Genomic DNA, 21,573 nt, shown 5'->3' with positions numbered 1-21,573 from the left:
ATTTCGACTGTAATGTGCCCACAGTGTGCCCAACCCTTTACCAAAACAAATGAAGATAAAGTCCCTGCCCCACAGAGTGTACAGTCCAAAATACAATCACCCATGAGACGAACAACTCTATACAGCAATTCAGGAGAATAAGTAAATAACTCTGAGCTGGACAGGGCACTGGGAACTAATAGCTCAACTCTTACCGAGAGTTCATTTGGAACTTTAATGACCACACGCAGTCAGGACCTGGGTTTCATATGTCTCTCCAGAAAGAGAGTCTCATGCCTTCACCTGCACAGCCCCCCCTCCCAACCTGCTGATGTCAATGGAAGTAGGATCTGCCTCCTACTGAGTCACCACCACCACTTACTGCAGTTTTTTCTTGCAGGCCTCCCTTTAAGTTACTCAATGAACACATTCTGTGGAAATGTTGCTCCCTTATCAAAACAAAGTCATTAAGATTGTGGTGACAAGTCATTCTGATCAATTTTCTTCAGTGGATCCTGTGCTTGTATTTTGCGTTGAAAGATGATGATAATTGGATCACGTTTATTAATATGTTTTACAAACAGGAAATAAAGGAAAATTATCAGAATTGTAGTGAGCCTCAAATTTTCTTTTGGAATTTCTGCCTAAAAATGTTAGTATTTACTGCCTATAGTCAACCTCTGGCCAGAGCACTAATCAGATGAAGGATATACATCTAATTTAATCATGTTTGTCAGGTTTCAATGATGTTTAAATAATTCTCATATCTGCCACTATAAACTGTGGGAGTAGATTTGCAGATGCTATGACAAGATAGCACACAGTGTATAAAATTTCCAATTGTCTGTTATCAACTTCTCCCTCTGACAATGACTTCCTGGACTTTGAGTCAGTTTACTCTACCCTGTCTCTCCTCAATATTTCAAGATACTGTACTTCTGGAGAAACCTACTGAAACCTGGAATAAATGCAAAACACTTGAAAGGGAGGCAATGCTCACTGCCGAATCTCTCCCAGAGGACATTAAAAAAATAAACTTTGCTTAAGAAAAAACAAACAAGCTTTTAACGCCAACTTTGTTCAGACGGGAGGTTCTTCTCCACCTACTCTGGGAAAACAATTTATAAAGCAAAGCATTATTAACAACAGAATAAGCATAATCAAGCTTGGCTACAATCCCAATCATATGCCCTTCCAGAGTCTTAGCTAAGGGCCACATTCTGCCCTGGGAGACCGAAGTAGACCCAACTCCCACTGAAGTTAATGGGCAGACTCTGTCTGAAGGCAGAATCTAGCCCTGATTCTCAAGATGCTACCATTTTGGTTTCATTATCTTTGATACCCTCATGGCACAGGTGTAAAGGACTGCACATGTCTGTCTCTAGTAGTTCAGTAGTACCTATAAAAACTTATTTCTATGGCAATCAGATAATCCATGTCTAGACCCTAACTGAAAATACAAAACAATCTTTCAGCCCTATTTCACTTCCAACTGTTTTGGGATTTGTTTTTGGTTATTTTTGTATTTTATTTTTTTAAATAAGCTTGCTGCGTTGAGGATTTAAACATTTGCATTTGAATTCCTTTACATTTGTCTGTATCACGAATTCCACAAAAATAACTTTCCACAGAAGAAATTCTGGGATATTTACAGTGAATCTGAGGTAAATACACTACTGTAAGAACTTTATCTTCCTTTTAGAGGAAATGATGCTGATCTCTGATTTTCAGACTACTGTCTTCTTCCTTCATAGAGGCCAGTGGCCCTGCCTAGACTACTACATCCCTAGAGCATGCAGATTTCTGGTATACAATTGTTCAAGTATAAGTAAAATATATATCTTACTGTTAGCTTTCCTCAAGCAGTCTGCTACTAGACATGTTAACATTGTAATGGTCATCTGGTCACCCTCCATCTCTCCGCCTAGAGCAGGGGTGGCCAACCTGAGCCTGAGAAGGAGCCAGAATTTACCAATGTACATTGCCAAAGAGCCACAGTAATACGTCAGCAGCCTACCATGAGCTCCCCCCTCCCAGCGCCTCCCACCCACCGGCAGCCCCGCCAATCAGCGCCTCCCCCTCCCTCCCCGCACCTCCCGATCAGCTGTTTCGTGGCATGCAGGAGGCTTGGGAGGGGAGGGCGGAGGAGCGAGGGCACAGCAGGCTCAGGGGAAGGGCGGGAAGGGGTGGAGTGGGGGCAGGGCCTGTGGCAGAGCCAGGGGTTGAACAGTGAGCACCCCCCCGGCACATTGGAAAGTTGGCGCCTGTAGCTCCAGCCCCAGAGTTGGTGCCAATACAAGGAGCCACATAGGAACTTCTGAAGAGCCACATGTGGCTCCGGAGCCACAGATTGGCCACCCCTGGCCTAGAGAATGAAACATTATTGCTGAAATGCAAAACTCCTGTGCAGTAAATTGCACAGACTGAGCCAAATTCTGCATGGTCCATTGATTCAGCAAGTCCACTGATCTCAATGAGGCAGCAAAAGGTGTGTGTCAAGATGGGATTTGGCCCTTTCAATCTAACATTGGGGAGGATACTTTTGAACTGTTTCATCCTGAGAAACATGTGCATAAGTTGGGCAAGTGGCTGTGCAAACACATCCTTGACACCTAAGTGACGTAAATTGGATAGATGCAGCTCAGTAAAGAGTGGGAAATATTCTGACTCATATACCCTTAACATCTAATTCAGCAATATTTGGGACAGCAGGCAGTCTTTTCTTGCTTAGGATATAGCATGAATTACAATTAGCTACTTTACCTTTGAGGGGGGGGAACATTTTGCTATAGTGCTGAAATCTCGGATACTAGAGTCTATGAAGCTCACATTGAGGGCTGTTTATTCTTTACCTGGCTGTGTTTTGTTAGCTAGCACCGCAAATTCTTTCATCTTCCTGAACTCAAAAGTATTCCCAAAGACATAAGAGAGAGAATGATTCTTGCCCAGGACTTCCTATTCTCAGCAGGGACTGAAGGACAGAGCTAATCCCACACACAGGCTTAGCTGGTCTACTTAGCAGACAAACAATGCAAAATTGCTTCAGTGACTTTAAAAATAAATAAACGATTTAATGACCAGGCTAATACGGGGAAAGTGGGGAGGTTTTGAATTGGAGCTGTCTGAGTTCTGCACTGGAATGAGACACTGGAATGTGTGCTACACTTCTTCAAAGACTTCAAAGATACCATCAAAGCAGAAAGCATCAAACTTGTAGGTTTTTACTAACCCATTTCTAAAGCTACAATGTCAGCAGGACTCCAGTCCCAGGTTGGCTGCTTTATATTATGCAAGCAAAAGAAACGAAGGTATCCAAAGTCAGGAAGAGAAGATACTCTATTTGACTTTGATGGTTCAATTAAAAATTTGATATTCATAAATTACAGTACATGGCTTCTCTGAGGTCCGCTGACAAGATGAGGTTTTATTTAAGTGAGGGGCCAGAACTGTAGCAGGAAAATATATTCTTTGATACCAAATGTGGGTGTGGATGAGCTTCTTGGAGTAACAGTCTTGAAGACCAGGAAAAGGCCAAGGCTGAGGAGCAATTCTAAAATCAGGTGGTGTGGAAGGTAGTGAAATCTACTGGTGTTGGGCCAGGAGACCAGGGTGCTATTCCTGAATCTAAGGCCCAGTATGAGATGAGGGTGCACAGCACTTTGCAGGACTGAATCATAACTCACTAAGCATGAAATAGGTAAGTGGTGCATAGCCCTTGTGTTTGCCTTTTGCACAGGCATTACCTTGGACAAGTGGGGTATACAGGATGTAGAAGGAGAGGTAATACCTCCGAAAGTCAGAGCACTCACACTCTTGGGTGGTTCTCTTTCACTGGTCCTCACTTCAGACCCAGCACTCATCTGTGACTCCAAGTAGCTGCCCATACGCGGCAGTACACACACAAACCGGGACACCTTCTTCAACTGGCAGGCTAAACCAGAATGAGGTAACCATGGAGGAACACCCATGGTAAGGGGAAATGTTGCATGGAGTACGTAAGGCTTGACAAAACACAAAGGCATCAATGATTATCCACTGCAGCTAATCCAGGTCCCAGTCGTCATGACCCTTCCTGCACTGGTGTTTTACTTCCGCAGCTGATAGAATGATATTGCCTCCATGCAATGGTCTTGTCATTTAAAAAACAGCGCACAGGCATTCACGTATCATAGAAAGAAAGTCCTGTGGCAATGGATGAGTAGTGAAGTGACAGGCATAGGTGAGCACTGGGATTCCAGTCAGAGCCTGCACGCTTGTGTGTGACATCTGTTCATGAGCTTGCTCCTCACAGATTGGACTATACAGCTACATGGGAACACAAGTGATGTGGTGACATCATCATCGGATATGACAGAGAGTCATATCTTGGACAATGCAGTGTTGTTGTAACCATGTTGGCGCCAGGATATTGGAGAGACAAGGTGGATAAGGAAATATCTTGTATTGGACCAACTTCTGTTGGTGAGAGAGACAAGCTTTCGAGTTTTCTAGGAAGAGGCTCTGAGATCTTTAGCAAGAAGATGCTATGTTAAGTACAAAGTCTTATTATTATGTATTATTTTTATTGTGTTATAAAGTCCACAGCCTACAAGTGAGTCAGAATCCTTCTCAATTTGGATTTTTAATTTATCTAACTTTTTCTCATATTCCTCCTTTGATACTCACTCCTGACTGCCAGGTATTGACTTTTGTTTGACGGTGCCCATAGCAACATCTGCTGTTAGCAACATGTCGGTCAACTTCAGCAAAGAAAACCAAATTCTGTCTATAAAGCAATTGATCCACCAAGGCTCAGCCAAGCAAAACTAACTTCTCAAAGCAACTCTCTTTCATTAAGATCTTAAAACTCGCTGCTATCTAAATCTCTGAGCCACATTACCAGCTCACCTGTATCCTTTTTAAGAACTGTATCTTCAGAATGCTATTGTTTTGAATGGCAAATCCTACCCTATATTATGATAGCTAAACATTACTCTGTTTTTCATAACCATAAAAGTAATAGATTATGTTAGAAAATATCTGCATCTTCTATATTCTGCCATTTCTGCATCTGTGCAGTGTTTCCCCTTTGATTTAAACCCATGGAAGGAGGGAAAATCAGACTTGAGATTGAAAGTCTGAGCTAACTGTAACTCCTGCCATAGCTTCCAAAGTTTTGCAAAAACAAATCAATTATTCAGATAGCATTTTTCCCCTCTGGATTTCCTTCAGTGTGCTCTTGAAATCTGACATTTAAACGTACCCAAAATGCTAAGAACCTATGTTATTCACCCCTGAAAAATTGCAAGTTAATTATAGGAAAGCAAAAAAGAATAAACTGCTGTAATTTTTTAAAAATTACTCTAATCATGTATTTTGTTGATTACTGTGGAAGTGAGTGGGCTTGGTTCAGGTGCCAACAATCAGTGAAAAAACTGCTTCATAGGTATTTGTATATTAATTACCCATTTTTAAAACAGCATAATTCTAGGCCTGATGTTCTCCCTCTCAGTTTTTCCTATCGCTCCTATCACAGTAGTATCTAACCAGTAATATTCCCATGTGTGGTCCTGTCATGAGGGTGGAAGGCCTGTCCTATTTTTAAGATGGCACAGAAAGAGTCTCGCAGACTTAGCAGTCTTTCTGCAGTGCCTTAGTGCCTCTGACTTCCAATTTTGTGCACTCTGTAGTGTGCTGCGACCTCTGAAGCACACAATGCCAGATACTGCAACGTTTGAAATAGAAATGTCATTTATAATAAGAAGTCACATTCAACACTGAGTGTTTCTAACTATGCACATACAGACATATAATACGCAATGGCATCTTTCCCCATTATAGCTCACTTTTTAAAAAACAACATATAATTTTTTGTATACAAAAGCAAGGAAATTATGGATTTCATGCTGCCAGAGAGGGAGGGGGCATTAAAGTTAATACCATATGAAGTGAGAAAAATACTACATAAGCACAAAATGGCTGAATTATGGTTGCTGCAGGAACCAGACCTCTGGATTGCCTCACGTACATGCTTTTAAAATCTCAACCATGCTGTTTCCGTAATGTAGACATTTGCATGTAATATGTGCAAAATAAGGAAATGATACAAATTGATTTACTCTCTAAAGCTAAATTGATTCTTGTAGATGCACTTTTATTTGATATGACATGCTCCCACAATGATAGGATCTGTCATAAGCGCATTCAATTCCAGCATTGCTGGTGATTACAAAAGGGGAATTAGCAAAGCCAGAAAAAAATATCAGAAAATTAAGAGAGAGATAATGTTTAGGAAGCATACAAGTATCTAAATGATCAGTCAGAAACCAAGTTAGGAAACCCAGCCAATGTGTGCTAGCAACTCCCAGGAAAGTTAATTTTCCAGCTAGCAGCCAAGTCACAATTCTACAAGGAGAAAATTAATGAGAGAATGGTGAAAGGACGCTACATTCAGAGAGACTTTGACAGACGGGAAAAGTTGACTATGTCATAGGGTTGGGGCATGAGGGAAATTAGACGAAGTGTTACCTGTCTAGCATGCTTCCAAGTAAATCTGTACGAACCTACATTTTATGTTCCTTTATAAATGATCACAATATGGAAAAATTGCCAGACATAACAGTCTTATCACATCAAATCTGATGCAAGAACATATCTTTAAAATGCTTCCTTCACTCTCTTGAATTAAACACACAGGAAAATGCCTTATTGGATGAAAGTTGATGATGTAGATCGGCTTTGCTGCCCTTCCCCACAATCCATTTTCCTAAATCAAGGGGCAACTTCCTAGATGAACTGGAAGTTGTGCTTTCTGCTGTTTTGTAGAATTAAGAGGGCTCAGGAGACTATTTACCAGTTATGAAGTCTTCTTAGTATGGCAACACCATAGTTAGAATCATGGATTGCATGTCAATATGGCTCTGTTCATTTCTTGTTTAGCAACATCACCAGTGAAATACACAATACTCGGAGAATAAGGTCTCACCTATCTTGTGTACCCTTCACAGCAGCACAGAAGGTCCTGCATGAACATGTGTGGCCATCAAGAAATGTAAACATTATTGTGGATTAAATTTAAAAAAAATAAGCCTAGATGTTTAGACTATGGAGTCTATTCCCCAGCTTATTCTAACAATTCTTACAGGTGTCATTTTTTTAAAGCAACCCTTGAATATTGAGAATTAAATTGAGACTATTTGTTTAAATCACCTTCTATTTCTATTGGGATCACTAGAAAAAGATGAATATAAAAGGCAGAGCGATATCTAATAGCAAGATGTACAGTGGGATATTGAGCCATTGTTAATAGAATTCAGAATTCCTCTCTGTAGAGCATACACAACAGAGATTGTGGCACACACACTGACAGGCTCCATTCAAATACAGCTGGTTTTTAGTTGTAGGTTTGATCTACCTCTGTCATCTCCTTACCTCACCGTGGCTCAGGCCTGCTGTCAGCTCTCAAATTCCACTGTTTGATGCTGCCCTGCATCTCAGTTTACTAGTAGAAAAAGCCTGAACAAATAAAAATCAGTTTCAGTGTTGCACACACTATGAAAAACTCCTGGATCCACAATGCCAGGAGATATCTCAGCCTTCCAACACCAAATTTCTTCCCACGAGACAGTCTGCCCCCACTTCTGAAACAATTTAAATAGTTAATTAAAGCAGGAAAAGCCCTGGGATTGGCAATGCTGTCTAACCCTGCGCCTACCCAGTGGGTGTGGATTTAATGCAGCATCCATTTCAAAGAAGGTACATGCAGAGCGACATACTTTGTACTATTGAGGGAATGCAAGCAAGGTTACAGTAAATGTAACACACTGGCAGCATAGGTGCGACATTCCCCTCTGTTGTCTGGTCCACTAGAGGAAGCAGCCTTCTACTGCTACCAAATAAGAGTCCCTCTTTTACTGAAAGTGCTACAGTCTGTGCTGACGGACCTGTATTCAAACCAGGCTGACAACCCAAATAGAGGAGAAGCCCTTTTATTAACTCATCTCAAAATGTAGGAATGCTAATCTACTTCTTTTCCTGCATCATCCCTCCTAAGGCAAACTTTGGTCTTAGTGTCTCGTCTTTCAGTCTTATACAAATCCATTTCACCACCTGATTCCTTCTACCCACATCAGACCCTTCTCCTCCTGCTCAGCAAAACTGGCCGAGTCCTCTCCTCCTTTCACCTCTTTGCCTGCGACACAACCCAAAGTCCATTCTACCCCGATATGTACCTAGGCCAATAACCTCTTGAACGTACAGTGGGATCTGACTACATCTGCTGGGCCAGCTGCTGTTTTGAAATCACTTAGGGGCTTCCGCGTGTCAGAACAGAATGCATTTACCACGTGATCACTCAAAATCAGGATATCTGCAGACAGCTGGAGGCAAGTCAAAACTTCCAGTCTAACTGAGATCCCCACAAAAGACATGGTGGGCTATGGGGCACATCAGGCCAGATCAAGCTTTGGACTTGGTAGAAGTCTATGTATCAGAAGAGATCCTTCAAAAGGCCTGGGCTCAGTTTGGTGTGTGGCCTGTCACTCACCTCTTTAATATCTACAGCTCAGCCCCACAAAGCGCTTATCTGTTCTTTAGATGAGTTGTTCAATCCAAATGCTTCTGGCTTGTCCCTAGCAGGTGCTGTCCAGGTTATAGATCCCAGGGTACTTTTGGAAGAGAAGTAGTAACAAACAGGTGTCCTAGCCAACACTCCCCTTTCTAATGGGTGATGCTCTGCATTAATTAGTGCTAAGCACACAATAGCTGCTGCATTCATCTAGATGCACTTTCACTATTAACACAATTATTTAAGCAGTGGATAGTTTGATATCTTAATGACAGGCTCCTTAGAAATATCTTAAGACAGACAGATGGTTACATATAGTGATAGAATACAGTTTTAGTTTGGACACTATCTTATTTACAGATGCTACTAATTAATGAGCATATAAAATAAGGAAAATTGCCACAGCTGACTCAAAAGCTACAAATTAATTATTCAGCACATTTCATAATCACAAAGCCTAACTCCTGATACCAGATTCTCCTGGAGGCTGGAGATAAAATGACATTGTTTTCAGCTGCAGCTTCCTGTATGTAGAATATGGATGAGTCTTGGGAAAGGTATGACATAACGGTGTGGCTTACCATGGAATATGCCAGTATTTTTGGTGCCCTTGGATAATGGCAAGTTGGGGTTATTTGATTACTGCCCAGTTTTGGAGTTGCGTTACTTTGTACACATACATTTCAGTATCACATGGACAATATCCATTTTCTCCTGTTTGGATAATGCCTGGCAGCTTTCACCAAGGTTTACCACAGTCACAAATGATTGCAGTGTGCTACCCAGCTCCTGACCATGGAGAGCCTTTGGCCAAGACAGTTTTGCAAAAACAAATGAAATTCTGGAGTATGTTAGTGCAGCCCTTCCACTGGAGCTCTCAAACGAACTGCATGGATGGCGCAAATTCTTCTGTTTTGTGACCTTGCTTGACAGTAATGTTTACTATCCTCTTTGGAGTCTGGTATCTCCTTTCATTGCCAGGTATCATCAAGGATTATTGACTCTGTACGTATATAAATATATATAACGTTTATTGTACTCTGGTCCAAAATGCACAGCAGACAAACTGCTGTTATTTTCTAATGGTCATAATTTTTCCTTGGACAGATTATCCAATCCAATCAAATTAAGGGAAACAGAATAAAACAAAACTTCCCTCATTTCCAGCTGTAACCTCCATTAATGAATTCAATGGAACCAGCTATATATCTGAACTTGAGATTGTTTCCATGGTAAGACACAATAAGTTTGATCCAAGGGACTGGCTAAACTAATAAAGGCCAACCTTATCCCCCACCAGTCATAGGGCTGGCTCAGCCCTCAACCAAGTTAGAGTGACTTGACACTGCTACAATTTGCAGCAGTTTATATCGGTGCCTGAATGGACTTTGCACCAGCTAAGGCTCCCTGGAACACAGTTCTACCTACACTTCCTACCCCGGATGCTGTGAGAGAAATGGCATGCACCAGTCTTGTGCCACATGGGGACTCCCCGATACCAGGAGACTTCTCAGCTGGGTGGTTAAGCCAGCAATTACAACCTCTTTATTCCATATTGTTGGGCAGTAATTGTCAATATGCAGTAATCTAGAGCAGTGGTTCACAAACTTATTTGATCGCACCCCCCTTCTTTATAGTAAACTTTGTAGTAGTTTACGCCTGCCACCCTGCCACACATACATATACACAGTTAAAAAAAAAAGCAACATGCAACTCTCACTAAATATTAAAAACAGTAAGGCATTGATTCAAACAGAGCCATTGAAGTCTAGAGTAATGTACATTTTCATTGAGATACTGCTTACTGGCATCACACTGTAGTTACTAATGTGATGGGAGCGCCTGTTTTTGGGGCAGAGCAATTCCACGAATTACGCAAATGAGCCAACAATCCATTGTAGTAAGAGCAAAAGCAAAACTGCGATTGTGGTCAATGCTTACAATTAAATGCGCACATCGTGTCGTAGCATATGGAATAACATACAGATGGCAACGACTTTGTATAATGCTATGCAAGCTTAACAGAAATCCGTCAAAATGCACAGCACCATCTAAAGTAAAATGCACACCACCATCTGAGGACCTGATATGTCTGGAGGAATCAGCTTTGCTAGTCATTCATTCCTAATGAAGGGCCTGATCCTGCATGGTGATGGGCACTCTGCGGAAGTACAAATTTAGTAACAGCAAGTTAACTTTTTTTTAAAAAGATTTTGCGACACTGGTTTCTAAGGCTTGCTGTAAAACGTATATACCACCACCTAAACTCCAAAGTACTGTAACTACTACTGCTGCTAGATCATCGTGTATGGCCCCCATTCAAGATCCTTCAGGATAAAGAGGAGAATCCTGGGTATCTTTTAAACATATGGAGCTGTAGCACTTGCAGGCAGTAGTATATTGTGCTTTGCCTGCTGAAAGGACAGAAAACATGCACTTTCAAAACCAGTAAAATAAAATAACTAATCAGAGGTAAGGAGCCAAATGTAACTTTCAGTTTCACTAGTGCCTTTGCCTTGATTGGATAAGGGCTATCTTGGTGGTGCAAAATCCAGAGAAGACTGAGCAAATGCTGGTTAGCTGTGGGAAACAACCAGAAAAACTTGTAAAGGATTACAGGCTTGAACCAAAGCCTATGGCAGTCAATGGAAAGACTTCCACTGATTTCAATGGACTTTAGATCAGGCCTTAGATCAGCAACTCTGATTGCAAGACTGTGGCATCATTAAACAGGTTCACCGTTTAGGAGTCTTAGTACATCAGGGGCTACTCTTGGATACTCAGGTATCAGCCATTGCCAAGAGCTCTCTTTTCATCTCTGTGTGGAGATATAACTGTGACCATTCCTTCTGGACAAGGCCCTTGCTACCTCAAGATTAGACTACAGCAATGTGCTCTATTTGAGAGTCCATCTTGAGTCCACTCAAAAAGTGAAGACTGATGGGCAGCAACAGTCTGCACTATGAAAGAGAGCTGCATGTCATGTGGTCGGCACAAAGCTATAAAGGAAGCGCTGAGAAGGAGATTCACTAATGGATCATCGTCCCCAGTTTCTGTTTTCTTTCTCCTTTATTTTTCTGCTATGGTTAAGAATTAAATATTTAGAATTTGGTTCTTCGCACTCTGTGCTGTAACTTATAAATTCACTTCCACACCCAATGGTCAGGATATGTAAAATTACAAGACACTACTGTCTCCAAGTCCTTGAAGATAAAAGTACAATGAGCACCTTCAATCAACAATCCTCATTAGAATCAACAAGGTCTAATGTTGTAATCTTTTTTGACTTACCTGTTCTTAAAGCAATTGCATGTTTTTAATTAGTATGCGGAGTGGGGTAAAATGAGCTATTTATAAACTTCAAACTCTAGCAGTGAAGGCTGATAAGTCATAAGATAAATCTTCTCCCTTCTGGTCATCCAATACAATGACAGAAATATTATGGGAGAGAAGGAACAGGATCCTGGTTCTAATATTTCTAAACACAACCAGTGTTATGATGGAATTAATGGGGGAGCAGTAAGATATAAAACCACCTACAAGAATAAGCCTCTCTCAATGAAGGAGATTAATTGTCTGGAGGGTAAAAGGGGTCTAAATGTGAACAATGGGATAAAGTTAAGAAATAACATTTAGACTGAACATTAAGGAAAATGTTCCACTAGCAAGATCGACAAGTCTGGAGAGAGTATCTCAATGGGATTGCTTGTTTGAGTGGTTTAAAACTGGACTAGGGAAAGCTCTTGCCGTGGACTGCAGGAAGTAAAACTCGATGTGATGGAAGGACAAACGCGGCTATGTCTTTTCCAGCTCTAATTTCTATAGCATCTATTGCACTATTCTTTCTTTACTGTTCAAGAAGGCTTACCTGACATTTTCTTTTTTCATTGTCCAACAGTGATGATTAGATTTTTCAAGAGCAGCTGTATTGGATATTCATGATTTTCAATAGGAAATAATTTTAAGTGTTTCTAAAATATTTTGTGACATAAAAATTTGGTGGGAAATTTTTATCTTGCTGGTAAAGCCCCAAGTTGCTCTACGATCTTCCATCTCAAGCAAACTAATCAAGAGGTGCTTTTCTGCTAAAATTCCATAATACAAAATCCTAGACATAAGGATGAAAATCAAAGTCTAGTCATTCATGTGCTGGCAGTTCAAATAAATCTCTATATGCTCCTGGATAAGAGAGCACTACATCAAGTCTAAAACATAATACTATAGCTTGAAAATGAGAGCCAGAAAATAATGTATCCTGTAGGGCTACTGTCAAATGGGATTTTTCTTTAGTCAGTACAAACCAAATATGAATAGCAATGACTGTAAGGGGCACCAAGATGCAGATGCATTCTGCCAAGAGCCACTTAGACAAGTAGGAGGAGAAATAAGGAGAAACAGCATCAGCAACAAAATCTTCTTCAGAATCACAGAAATGTAGAAGGAAAAAAAGTACTAGAAATCATGTACTCTGACAGTATGGGATTGTTCATTGTATTTAATTCAGAGCTGGTCAAATTATTCATTTGAATAACAGACGTAGTGAAGTTAGCTCTTTCTTCTGTTTGGGAGCAATTCACCCTCTGCAGAAGGCCTGTTTTGAGGACTGAGTTGGAACTGAAGTGATGACTAGACTTTGTGCTGGCCTATCTGCAGGCAGGACCGGATTTACACCTTATGCGCCCCTCCCACCCACCCTTCGCCTACAGCTGACCTTTGTGTTTTCCATAAAAAATGAATCTTTTAAGCCACTTTTAACTTTTAGGCACCCCCTAGGAATGTGCCTACTGTGCCTAACTGGAAGTTCAGCCCTGTCTGCAGAATGAATTTCACCCTTTTCATGCTATCTGGAATTCACTGAATAGTTCACCAAAATAATTTCACCTATTTGCTTTTTGTTTGTTTGGTGGTGTGTAACTGGTTACCTAAGTGCTTCTGCTGTCTGATTTGAGAACAGAAGCTTTAAATGGGAGGATAATAAATTATGAATTATAAATAATATTTCCATTTTAGATATTCGAGTGAATATACATGCATGCAAAATGATGATTAGCTAATATGTTCAAGAGTATTCAAATTACTACTGGGTGTTAATAAAAATGAATAACAACCTCACATAACACTGGATTGAACTCACCCCTTTTATTCATAAACTACCTTTTGTATTATTTGTCCACCACACCTTTACCGGGTCTGGCATTTAATATTCCAGTCAATGAGGGCTTCTGCTATTGCCCTTGCAAGCCTATTTCACAAGTTAACAGAATCAAGTTTTAGGGAAGGATTGCTGATATTCAGGCTAATTTTCCCTTTCCCACCTAGCTTCATTTCATCAATGATGCAAAGTAACATTAAAACATTTGCACTACTGGTGGAAACTGGACTCAAAATTTATTTGGGGGGGGGGGCGATTGGAGGAACTGGATTAATAAAAGGAAAATTTGGTAATTTTACCTGAACTTTTGACTCTGTCAGGAGGCAGTTTTTTTTCCCTCATGGATACTTTTAAATGTCATTTATTGGAGTGCATCATGCACACAGCACATTACACACCATCATTTTTGACTGATGTCGCTGTATCTTAACTCCTCAAAACAAACTGCAACGACACACTCCACCACTGCATTTTCTCTGTCTAATCTCATGAAAAAAAATTTGAATCTCACCCAGACATTAATTAGGGCTGAGCAGTAACCATTTAGGCTTTGCACGAATCCTATGAGTGTCATGAGAAGATAGTGTTGCTAAAGTAATTACTCTCTTTTTATTCAATACTTGAGTAAATACTAATGCCAAATGGTCACATGAATCACAGGAATGAAAGTCAGTGCTATCTCTGCCTATCACATATTAGCCTTCTTGCTTTGGGAACACTGGCAATTGAAGAGGCTGAGAAGCGGAGAATCCCTTTTGGGAATTACTAGCCATATCCTACAGTATTTTTTGTCCATAGAGTAAGTACATTTCTGCTATTAGCTGCTATTGGTACATTTATTCCATACACTGGCTATTCTCTGAGCCAAGAGCATTACCTTGCTTTACAGAGCAGAGAAAGCTCCTGATAAACATTATCTTTAGAAACATTTCTGCTTCAGTACAGTATACCTTCTGTATTTTCCTCTGTTCATCTCCCATGGTGGAAAAAATTACTTGAAACTTGAGAACTTTGTTTTTGAAGTTTTTTAATCTTCTCCAGCCAAAGTCATAGGTCCAAATTGTGCCCCACTGCAGTCAAAGTCACCTGACTTTAGAAAATCCTACAAGGACAAGTTATTCTATAATGGCCCATTATGTGATTTCTTGCACCTTTCTCCACTCTGTCAGAAAGAAGAGTGGAGCTCTTGTCTGCTAATCCATTCCAGTAATTCCTATCCTCATGTGAAAGAATTAAATAAAATCAGTTGTGCTCTTGAGAAAACAGATCCCAACTATAAAACTATTTCCCCATGCTTATTTCCCGCCCCCTACAGTTCCGCACATCTTCTTGTCAATTGCTGGAAATGGGCCATTTTCATTACCACTACAAACAGTTCTTTTTTTCTCTCCTGCTGATAATAGCTCACCTTAACTGATCACTCTCGTTATAGTGTGTATGGTAACATCCATTGTTTCATGTTCTCTGTGTGTGTATATATCTTCCTGCTGTATTTTCTACTGCATGCATCCTATAAAGTGGGCTGTAGCCCACCAAAGCTTATGCTCAAATAAATTGGTTAGTCTCTAAGGTGCCACAAGTACTCCTGTTCTTTTTGCGGATACAGACTAACACGGCTGCTACTCTGAAACCCAACTATACAGGAACTCTAGTCATTTCCTGTACAAGCAGACACTGACCTTGCCAGCAAGATTGTATAATAATGAATAAACCAAATTCGGTGATGAATCCCAGTCATGTGCCATCTGAGGAACATTGCACATATGCTAAGAAAAAAAACACACAAGTATTTTTCAGCTTTGGGCTTATGCATAATATCTTTGTATTCTGCACCAGTATTGGTATCAATAGTACGCCCCTTGGCAAAAATTGATTTATAGAAATTTTTTAACATTGCAATTTGAAGTAACAGTACTGTATCTACTGTGACAGAATGTAGCTGTGTCTACACCCTGCACACTAAGTAATACTCTTTGTACAAAGTATGTCTTGTGAGGTATCATTTGAAAACTCATAATTTGCACCCCCTCTCTCGCCCTACCCATCGCATTCACGGCATCTGAAGCAAGCATTTGTTGGAATCTAGAAGAAGGGGCCCTGACCTACGAAGTTTGGTCAGTAAGACTGCTGAAAGCATGTGGTGAGAAAACTCTGCTTGGAATTTAACAGTTTGTTAAGTTAGGCACCCGTTACGTTTTAACTTTATTTTTCTTGTAACCATTTCTGATTTTTATGCCTCATTACTTGTACTCACTTAACATCTCTCTCTTTGCAGTTAAATTTGTTTTATTGTTTTACCTAATGCAGTGTGTTTAAATTGAAGTGCTTGGGAAGCTCCATTTGGGGTGGCAAGTTGTGTGCATATTATTTCTATTCTAGAAATAACAGACGTTATATAAACTTGTATTGTCCAGGAGAGGGCTGGGCAGTACAGGACATACATTTCTGGGGGGAAATCTAAGATTGGGAGTCTGTTTGGGTCACCCTGCAGTATAACGCAGACTGCTGAGAGCTAGAGCATAAACCAAGTTGGCTGGCAGGTTGCAGGTACACACATAAGAACGGCTATACTGGGTCAGACCAAAGGTCCATCAAGCCCAGTATCCTGTCCTCTGACAGTGGCCAATGGCAGGTGCCCCAAAGGGAATGAACAGACAGGTTATCATCAAGTGATCCATGCCCTGTCACCCAATCCCAGCTTCTGGCAAACAAAGACTAGGGACACCATTCCTCCCCATTCTGGCTAATAGCCATTGATAAACCTATCTTCCATGTATCTATCTAGCTCCCTTTTGAACCCCGTGATGATACTGGCCTTCACAACACCCTCTGGCAAGGAGTTCCAGAAGTTGACAGTGCGTGAAAAAATACTTTCTTATGTTCGTTTTAAACCTGCAACCTATTAATTTCATTTGGTGACCCCTTGTTCTTGTATTATGAGAAGGAGTAAATAACACTTCCTTATTTACTATCTCTATACCACTCATGATTTTATAGATCTCGATCATTATTTAGAAAAGCGGGACGAGCACAAGTCCATGGGGCCAGATGCGCTGCATCCGAGGGTGCTAAAGGAATTGGCGGATGTGATTGCAGAGCCATTGGCCATTATCTTTGAAAACTCATGGCGATCAGGCGAGGTCCTGAATGATTGGAAAACGGCTAATGTAGTGCCCATCTTTAAAAAGGGAAGGAGGAGGATCCGGGGAACTACAGGCCAGTCAGCCTCACCTCAGTCCCTGGAAAAATCATGGAGCAGGTCCTCAAGGAATCAATTTTGAAACACTTCGAGGAGAGGAAAGTGATCAGGAACAGTCAGCATGGATTCACCAAGGGCAAGTCATGCCTGACTAACCTAATTGCCTTCTATGATGAGATAACTGGCTCTGTGGATGAGGGGAAAGCACTGGACGTGTTATTCCTCGACTTTAGCAAAACTTTTGATACGGTCTCCCACAGTATTCTTGCCAGCAAGTTAAAGAGGTGTGGGCTGGATGAATGGACTATCAGGTGGATAGAAAGCTGGCTAGATCGTCGGGCTCAACGGGTAGTGATCAATGGCTCCATGTCTAGCTGGCAGCCAGTATCAAGCGGAGTGCCCCAAGGGTCGGTCCTGGGGCCGGTTTTGTTCAGTATCTTCACTAATGATCTGGAGGATGGCATGGACTGCACCCTAAGCAAGTTTACAGATGACATTAAACTGGGAGGAGTGGTAGATATGCTGTCGGGTAGGGATAGGATACAGAGGGACCTAGACAAATTAGAGGATTGGGCCAAAAGAAATCTGATGAGGTTCAGCAAGGACAAGTGCAGAGTCCTGCACTTAGGACGGAAGAATCCCATGCACTGCTACAGACTAGGGACCGAATGGCTAGGCAGCAGTTCTGCAGAATAGGAACTAGGGGTTACAGTGGACGAGAAGCTGGATATGAGTCAACAGTGTGCTCTTGTTGCCAAGAAGGCTAACGGCATCTTGGGCTGTATAAGTAGGAGCATTGCCAGCAGATCGAAGAATGTGATTATTCCCCTCTATTCGGCATTGGTGAGGCCTCATCTGGAGTACTGTGTCCAGTTTTGGGCCCCACACTACAAGAAGGATGTGGAAAAATTGGAAAGAGTCCAGCGGAGGGTAACAAAAATTATTAGGGAGCTGGAGCACATGACTTATGAGGAGAGGCTGAGGGAACTGGGATTATTTAGTCTGCAGAAGAGAAGAATGAGGGGGGGATCTGATAGCTGCTTTCAACTACCTGAAAGGAGGTTCCAAAGAGGATGGATCTAGACCGTTCTCAGTGGTACCAGATAATAGAACAAGGAGTAATGGTCTCAAGTTGCAGTGGGGGAGGTTTAGGTTGGATATTAGGAAAAACTTTTTCACTAGGAGGGTGGTGAAGCACTGGAATGGGTTATCTAGGGAGGTGGTGGAATCTCCTTCCTTAGATGTTTTTAAGGTCAGGCTTGACAAAGCCCTGGTTGGGATGATTTAGTTGGGGATTGGCCCTGCTTTGAGCAGGGGGTTGGACTAGATGACCTCGTGAGGTCCCTTCCAACCCTATGATTCTATGATCATATCCCCCCTTACTTGCCTCTTTTCCAAGCTGAAAAGTCCCGGTCTTATTAATCTCTCCTCATACAGAAGCCGTTCTATACCCCTAATCATTTTTGTTGCCCCTTTCTGAACCTTTTCCAATTCCAATATATCTTTTTTGAGATGGGGCGACCACATCTGCACGCAGTATTCAAGGTGTGGGCGTATCATGGATTTATATAGAAGCAATATGATATTTTCTGTCTTATCTATCCCTTTCTTGATGATTCCCAACATTCTGTTCGCTTTTTTGACTGCCGCTGCACATTGAGTGGATGATTTCAGAGAACTATCCACAATGACTCCAAGATCTCTTTCTTGAGTGGTAACAGCTAATTTAGACTCCATCACTGTATATGTATAGTTAGGATTATGTTTTCCAATGTGCATTACTTTGCATTTATCAACATTAAATTTCATCTGCCATTTTGTTGCCCAGTCACCCAGTTTTGTGTGACCCTTTTGTAGCACACAGACATTCAGGGTATAGCTTGCATACTGGAAGGCTGTTTGTGAGCGGCCGAGGTGGAAAATCCTTCAGCAAGGCATTGTAAGGCACCCAATGTTGCAGGGCAAGGATGGTACAGCTGCTCATTAGTCTAGACTGTACCCTCGTATGTCACACCTACCAACATTCCTTGGGATTTACGCTACAAAACCATAAAGAGAAACCACAAAACCTTTTGTACTGTCATGTTTGTTCAAAGCCATTTATTTGGGGGCCCTCAGGGGAAATAGCTCCAGATCAAAATGTATTAGGTACCAGCAACTGGCTTTACTTCAAAATGATGCAGATTTGTTTTCTTCTCAAACAAACATATTAGTTGCCAGAGCACAATGCGATAATTAGGCCTAAAAGACTACACTGTAGCAATTTTCCCATATGATTTTCCTTTCTTAAATTACCTCTACAGATTTTCTCATTCTTGGACTCATATGAAGTATAAAAATCCAGTAACCATAGCATGGGGTCATGTGACTCAGTGATGCTATGTAGCTATTTGGAAAGGAATATTCAACTACAGCATTATGTGGGCTATCCATATTTGGGTGGCACCAGTACACTAGTGATACTGACTTAATACCTGGGGACGGGCAGGCATTGTACCATGCTAACAGATAGGTATAAATGTAGATAGCCAGCTAATCATGTTTGAGAAACATGGGTGAGCAAAAGGCAGGAATATCAACAGGACAGTTTGTAGTGAACTTCTGCATGGAGGGTGCAGGAGAACTCAGAGATGCCAACAGGCATTACAATTTTGATTCTACTTATGGTATTATTTCATATTGTGTAACTTCAGGGAAAATCCAGAAAGTCTGACATTGAATGAGACACTCCCCCACATCCCCTCAGTTCGAGAAAAGGATAGGACACAAATCTAGCCTTATGTGTTATAAGTCAGGGCACTGGTCTTAAAAGCTCAAGAGCTAGGTTTTTCCACTGTACAGACAATTAGCTACCATTACTGGTATAAAGAGTGAAGCGTCTAATTCTTTTGGCTACATGTTGTACCTTCTGCTGAAAGGAACATGCATCACTGGTTTCTAGTGTCTTCTTAAAATATCACACACCAACTTAACACACCACCATTGAGTTATGAGCTCACTATCTCATAAGCTAAACAGGTATGGGCCTGATCAAAACCTGAATGGCAGCTCTCCAAAGAAAACTCAGTGTACTCTGTAGGAAATGTGCGTGACTCAGTATGGGGTACTTGGAGTCAGTGCTGCACCAATGTCTCAGCGTGGTGCTAGGGGTCATCATGCTGCTGAAGGTGTCATCGTTTTAGAAGAGAGAATTATTATATCCAGGCGCTCTCTCCCTAACGTTTCTGTAGCAGTGAAATGTGGGATTTGTATAAAATTACATGCAAAATAATGAAGTGTCCACCTACTACTTTAAGTATTTTCTGTGAAGCTTATTACCAACTCTAATGTTCGTTAGCGTTTTGTTCCAGTTTTTAACCACCCCAAAATGTTTTACAATTGATGACAGTTAATGACAGTTACAATGAGACTGGCAGACAATAATTTAATTACAAATCCTGTGCCAGCATAGCTCCTACTATTCAAAGTCTAACAAGCATCAAATTGCATGCTCACTATGGATGCAGGCAGGTATGCCATTACACTGACAAAGAAATGATAGTATTTGTAGACAGTACATTAACAAAAGAACAATATTCAAATGGAGAGTAACTTTGGTTCAAAATGAAAAAGGGGGAGGATTACATGGGGAAATAGATTTCTTTTTCCATAGAAACATTTTCTTCTTTACAAAGATTCTTTCTTCTCTTCCTGATATTTTCTAAGATCGTAGGTCAGGCCTGTGGTGAGTGGATTCTGAACCAAGGGTTTCAGGGCAGCACCTCTGGAGCCAATTGCTACTGCTCCTTTCTGACTTTACATTGGGCACTAAGAGCAAAGTAAAATCGAGAACTTTTTTCCTTTAGGCCCCACATTCTGGCTTTATGTGATATAAAATGAAACAAGGTTTCAATCCTTTGAAACACGATGATGCCCAGAATTTAGTTCAGAAGGCGAAAGAGGCTGTTAAAACCAAAATGGCTGACAGTGCCTTTTGATCTTTACATATAACAAAGGCCTGAATCTTCAGGATTTGGGGTTCTCTTCATTTGCATTTTGGAGACTACCTGCTTGGAATGGTCATGCCACATGCACTTTCAGTGCATTTCAGGAGTGACTGTTAAAGTTTTAATCATTGCTAGCACTGTACTGAGTTACATCAGAGAAGGGGAAATTCGGAGATTATTCTGTAATCTGGATAAAGCATTCATTATCTTCTGATTCTGCAATCTGATCTCTGTAGTCACAGCAGCCCATTTGGATATCCAAAAAAAACCCCAACAACAACTATGGAACAATCCTTTCCACCCTAGCAAGTCACTGTTCCTGCACATTGGCAATGGTATTTTTTTTATTTTCCTTCTCAACAATCACTATGTACTGTCTTGGAAATACCCCTATTTCTTTAATTTTACCGGCTCTGCTAGAATCTTGGCATTTCTAAAATAGTAACATCTAGAGAAAATGTTGCAAATGGTGAGGCACAGACCATCCTAGACCACACAAATACATTAGGTATCAGCTGAATATTTCTGCTTAGAAATTCTAGGGTAATAAGAACTCTTATTCCAAAGCATTAACCATGCCAACAAACATTATCTATAAGGATTCCACAATGATGGTTCTGTGTGAACTGCAATGTAGCAAAAGCGCATTAAGCCTAGATCTGTGGATTTTCTGCATTTTTCCTCCTTTATTATTAATGTCGTACCAAGTCAT

At 41.0% G+C, this 21,573-nt stretch overlaps 1 protein-coding gene across 4 annotated transcripts in view; it reads right to left on the bottom strand.

The window, feature by feature from the left end:
- LOC112107452 (leucine-rich repeat and fibronectin type III domain-containing protein 1-like protein) overlaps nt 1-21,573 on the bottom strand; it is a 204,699-nt gene that overhangs the window by 61,574 nt on the left and 121,552 nt on the right. The window contains exons 1-2 of one of the 4 annotated variants that reach the window (XM_026659677.1): nt 8,086-8,129; nt 7,390-7,473 (exon numbers count right to left, since the gene is read on the bottom strand). The exons of the other annotated variants lie outside the window; for them this stretch is intronic. The gene's annotated coding sequence lies outside the window, so the exon portion shown is untranslated. Of the gene's footprint in view, nt 1-7,389; nt 7,474-8,085; nt 8,130-21,573 lie in introns of those variants that run through there. 4 annotated transcript variants of the gene reach the window in all.

This window comes from Terrapene carolina, unplaced genomic scaffold (assembly GCF_002925995.2).
Source record: "Terrapene carolina triunguis isolate 2854851 unplaced genomic scaffold, T_m_triunguis-2.0 Scaffold649, whole genome shotgun sequence".
NCBI lineage: Eukaryota > Metazoa > Chordata > Testudines > Emydidae > Terrapene > Terrapene triunguis.
The sequence above is the reverse complement of the archived record's forward strand: the minus strand, read 5'-3'. Positions and strand labels throughout refer to the sequence as shown.